A 6,000-nucleotide genomic window follows, 5' to 3' on the forward strand; every position below is an offset into this window, starting at 1 on the left:
GTGGTATTCATTTGTATAGAAATCTAAAATCAAGGTCTGCTGGTATAAAAAAGCACAAATGGACATACTGGAAGGCTATAAAAGCTTATCGGGAAGTGGATTTCAATAAGCATATAAACTGTTTAAGACGTGTTTTGCCTCAGTGTGCTCAAATACTAGAAGATGTCGGGTTTGAAAGATGGTCAAGAGTACATCAACTTGGAGCAAGATATGGTTTCATGACGTCTAATAGTGCAGAATCAATCAACGCTCTAAGTCGTCATTCCCGGAAATTACCCATTACTATGTTAATGGAGTTTTTTCGAGCCTCTATTCAAAAGTGGTACTACAAGAAAAGAAACCATGCATGTATTATTTCTTTGAATTCGTAACTTATCATATATTTTACTAAGTATTATTTATTTAAATTTACAGGAACATTGGAACATCGTGTTACACCATGGACTGAAAAAAAGATAACGAAATGTGTTGTGAAGTCAACGTCATGGAGAGTTAAACCATGTTCAAACACTTTGTTTGAAGTACTGGATAATAACTTAAATGGGCTTGTCGATCTAAATGCAAGGACGTGTAGTTGTATGAAATGGCAAACATCTAGTTATCCGTGTGGCCATGTTATAAAAGTTGCTCTTCATCTAAACCAAGATGATTCAAGCACATACGCTATGGATTGCTACACTACAGAAGTATATCGACAGACTTATGTCGAGATTATCTACCCTATTCCACATCATTCTGAGTGGGACATACCAGATGACTTACAAACAGTTTTACCACCAGCCATGGACAGAAGGCTACCTGGCCGACCAAAAAGTCACGATCGTATACCGTCTAAGGGTGAAGAGAAGAAGAGATCGACATGTAGTCGGTGCAAGGAAAGTGGTCATACAAGGTTGACATGTGGATCACCAGTGCCATCACAATCATCTTTTCATCTACCAAAATATGGATCATCATCAAAATCCAAAGCTCATATGGTGTCAAGAAAAAGGCAATCAAAATCGCAATCATCTTTAAAATCCCAATCACAACTGCTTCACCTTTTGGGACTGTTAACTTAGGTGATTTTTAAATGCAAACGTTGTATTATGTAGATTTTATGTGTGAACTTTTAACATTTTCAGTTAGGCATGTATTAGTAACTTGAGTTTGAAAATTGCTATGATCTGTTCAGTTGTTATCACTTAATAGGCAATCATCTTAATGTCTATCGCAACGCGGAAATTACTATCGCAATGCGAAATGAAAATCGCAACGAGAGAATCGCAATGCGAAATAAAAATTGCAACGCTAATTTCGTAACGCGAAATGAAAATCGCAATGAGGGAATCGCAATGCGAAATGAAAATCGCAACGCGAATTTCATTTCGCGTTGCGATTTTCATTTCGCGTTGCGATTCTCTCGTTGCGATTTTCATTTCGCATTGCGATAGTACTTTTTGCCTTCAACATAATTCAGATTGAAATCAACAAAATCAACCATTACATTTCAATCAATTAAACAAGCACAAATAAGAATTATGTTAACATCAATTAAACAAATCAACTTTTACAAATCACCTTTTACAAATCAATTAAACAATCAAAAAATAAGCAATAATTATTAGAGAAAATAACACTTCTACTATTGAATCAACTTTTGCAGCCATACATCATTTTCACGCAGCTCACTTCTGAGATTAACCTGCATAAACCAAACATTTGCTCAAACAACACTTTCTACACAACTAAAACCTACAAATAGCAAATTATTGAATTCTAGGTACTTAACCAAACATTTTCAAACCACAAGCCTATAAACATACCAATTGTTTATGGACATTTTTATAACGCGGATGCAGGTAGGCAGCGCCTCATATATATCGATCTAGCCATATAATGTCGAAACCACAAGCCTACTGCAGCTCTATCTATATCGGTGGGAGGTAGATACTTTATACTTCCTGTGATCAAACGGTCCAACGCCAAGCATACGAGAGGACCACAATCCCCTCTGGGTCCTTTCGTTTGTTATGGTGCGGTCTCGTCTCTGCTAACTGTAATATTGAGCTTCTTTGGCTTCTTGTTTCCAGAACGAGTCCAATAATTTATCGCATCCAAGAATTTAGCCAAATAAGAGCTCCATCCCTTAATAATATCTCTTAAATCAACCAATGATATGTAATTTATCATGCTGTCATATACTATTGCCTTAAGGGATGGGATCTGAAGCTCAACGAGAAGCCAATGGTTACGTTCCAAAACAGGGATAAACACCTGCAATCATAAGTAATAATTCATTTATTTGCGCACTTATTTATGAATACCTTTAAACTCAATCTAAAATAAACACTAACCTTATCGACCTCCCACCATGCAGGATAAAGTTTAGCTTGTCCATTGCCCAACGCAAATGATTCATCTCGTTGATTCTTCAAGTGAACGGCGTTAAAAGACGTCGGCATAATTGTATATCGTGTATTTCTTTTATTTTCCTTAAGTTTCCTAATTATTAGAAGACGTGACACCCACGTATCGATATGTTGTTTTACAAAAAAAGACATATATTAGTAACTTACATAAATTTACAAAAAAATAATCAAATTAAAATATAAGAAAAATATAAGACTTACCCCTCCATCGAAATAGCCATTGTCTTCGACCCCTAATAATACGCCCCACCAAGACCGATCAAGCAACAAATAGATATCATCGTTGAGCTTGCATATGTCAGTGAAACACCCCTGGCTTCGCTCATGTAGATAAAAATCAACTGCGGTCTTAGCCCAAAGGGTGTTATCCAGAATTGTGTCCGGTAGTTGTTTCTTCTCCACTTCAGATACCGGTATGGTACTGGTCGGTAACTCATACGAGAGCCAACTTGAATCCATCATGTCCGGCACGTCAGAGGGTTTCTCAAGAATCCTACATATGACGCCATGTGAATCGGGCTCTTGAATGGTGGGAGGGACCTCTTCAACGATGACAGTGGCCTCTTGAACGGTGGGAGGGGACTCTCGAGGAATGATAGGGGCCTCTTCAACGATAGGAGTGGACTCTTGAGGGATGACAGTGGCCTCTTGAACGGTGGGAGGGGCCTCTCGAGGAATGATAGGGGCCTCTTCAACGATAGGAGTGGACTCTTGAGGGATGACAGGCGAGTCGGGCTTCTTCTTGTAGTGTCTTCGCACTATTGGGGTATACGGAGACTTAATAGCACGTGCACGCCGTCTGATGCGTGAACTCTGTCGTGTAAGAAAAACCCGACGTAAAGCATCCACCTTATCGGTCCGCTAAATAATTAAATACAAATATCAGTAAATAAACAGACATGATATTTAAACAGTGAAAACAAAGACAAATATATTTCAAACTTTCAACCAAAAGACAAAACAAAGACAAATACTAACTTCACAGTGTTAAAGAATACACAGTTTAGCAGAATTGGCAGCAACCGAATAAATTTACTTCAACCAAAAGACAAAACAAAAAGACAAATACTAACTTCACAGTGTTAATAAAAATTTTAGCATTATTGGCAGCAACCGAATAAATTTACTAAGCAATCTAAGTGAAATGGTTAATTTAAGTGAAATTACGAGTAAATTTATCATCAAGTTTGTCGAAACGATTTTTCCTTAGAGGTGAAAAAAGGTGAGATTTTTAAAATCACATTAATTTTTAATTTATCTCTTTCAATTGATTTTAAATTTAAAAACAAATGCGATTTAAAAACCTTTCGTTTCGAAAAAAATTCAAATTTCCTTTATGATCGAAAAAATACAGTTCAAAGAGTCGCCACCAATCTTTGATTAGGGTGTGATTGGGCACCCAAAAATGTTTGTTATTTTAAATAAAAATTAATTTTTATTAAAACAACAAATTAAGGTATGCGTTACCAAAATCCAAGTTCGGGAGTCGGTTACGTGCGGGGAAAGATTAGCACCCCCACAACGCCCTAAATCGGTACCTAGCTGATTAATTAACGTCTTTGCAATGAACTTTACAAATTCAAATTTAATTTAATTTTTGATCTCATAAAAAATGTAAATTTAAAACATTAAAAAACACTCAAACAAATTAAATTAAAATTACCAAATCATTTTAGAAAGATAAAGAATGTTCGATTATTTACAAATATCGAGACCAGATCTTAAAGATATAACAACATTTTCTCGATTAAATTTAAATAAATGAACATTTCCTTTTCTTTCGTTCTCAAATTTTAGGTGACGAATCAATTTTTGGTTTCACTTTCGGGATACACTTTTATTTTAAAATCACTAAAAGCGGACCTCAAATCAGTTATGACTGCCCACTTAAAACAATTTTAAATTAAAAGTATATTACCCTTAATCCAATTATGTCATATGGTCGAGTTATGCACGTGAGGGTATCATACAAAAATTAATATATATATAAAATAATTATCTAATTAATGAACAACCTATGTGTACATGCATACATATCATCATCATTCAGCCATATGAAGCATACATTCGAAATGAACCCTAAATAACTATACATACATAGGCATAAAAACTTAAGCGAACTAAAACGTAAAGAAAACTAATTTAAGGTTGAAACCTAAATAACGTAACAACATACTATTGTAAAAATGATAAAAAAAATTTAAAAGAACTTAAAGTCAGGTGACCAAATTAAAATGGGAATGTAAATCTGATGCTAAAGTAACAAACTGTACAAGCATTGAGTTATGATACAAAAATAATAACATTCCAGGCACAAAGGTTATAATTTGTCCTTTAACAAACAAGGGATTAAAACGTAAAAATAACTAAATAGGAGGAGCGTGAGCAGAATATACCGAAATAATAAACAGGGAAACTAAACTGGAAAATAATAATATTTGGACAAAAGGAACCTCGAACTTAAAAAACAGCTCCACAAGTGACTAAATTGAAAATAAGCATTAGACCTATAATGACCAAAAGATAATTTTACCTGAAAACTTCGGTGACTACACACTAGTTTAACCAAACGCCTAATGTAAAGCCTAATTAAAACCTAAACTTAAAATAAGCTACTCAGCCGTTCACTCTACTCTCTTCACTCTCCTCTTCTTCTCCGATCAAGAGCCCTAAAGGCTTCCACTTGCGCCGCCATAAACACCGATTGGCCACCGCGATGGCCAAAGAGACCAAACAACACCTTAATCAACATAAAACGCCTTGTTCTACTCTCCTAACCTTTCTCTTCTCTGTTTTAACCAAAGAACGAAACCAATGCCAACATGCAAGAACCTCTACCCCTAAAAATGATCGACTGTTCAATTTCCTAGCCCCGACAACAAGACCCTGTCAACGAGATTACTAACAAAAGGTAAACTACTCATCTTTTCCTATATTTTGGTTCAAACCAAAGAGATGGTTGCAAAGAAAAAAACGTTAAAGGGAGACAAAAATTACCTCAAAAAAAAGATTTTTTTTCGGTTGTAATCTTTTTTTTTTGTTTTGAAAATGATGAGAATATTACATGGGTTGTCTCTTTTTCTATTTTATTCCGGTTTCGAGATAAAGAAAATATAGTTGTTTGAAATGCAAAAGAAATAAAACATTTTGAGAAGTTTTTGTTGTGTATCTCTTTGCTATGAATTTTCCAGGGGAAAAATGATGGAGGAGAAACCTTCCTTGCTTTCTATTTTTTTTCAATTTCCCTGGCGCCCTTACAACGCTCTCGACCAATACTGTTGTGCGATGAAACTACTACCAGCCGAACTTTTCCTAAAACAAATTTCAATCTAGACCCGAAGCATAACAGGTAAATCGAGACTAACTTAATATTTCTATTTGCTTCGAATAAAAAAATGACAAATATGCATGCTCAGTATTTATAAAGCATAAAGAAGATAACCTGCTTGTATTGATTCTACTGCTTTTCAGAAGAGTAAACTGAATCCTTTGTTACACCAATTGATCTTTGAATGTGGCAAAGAAATATCTTACACACCATTTTTGTTCCTGCTCTACCGCGTAAAAAAAAATAAACTGAAAAATGGTC

The sequence above is a fragment of the Hibiscus syriacus genome, unplaced genomic scaffold, assembly GCF_006381635.1.
Source record: "Hibiscus syriacus cultivar Baekdansim isolate YM2019G1 unplaced genomic scaffold, ASM638163v2 tig00110940_pilon, whole genome shotgun sequence".
NCBI classification, from domain to species: domain Eukaryota; kingdom Viridiplantae; phylum Streptophyta; class Magnoliopsida; order Malvales; family Malvaceae; genus Hibiscus; species Hibiscus syriacus.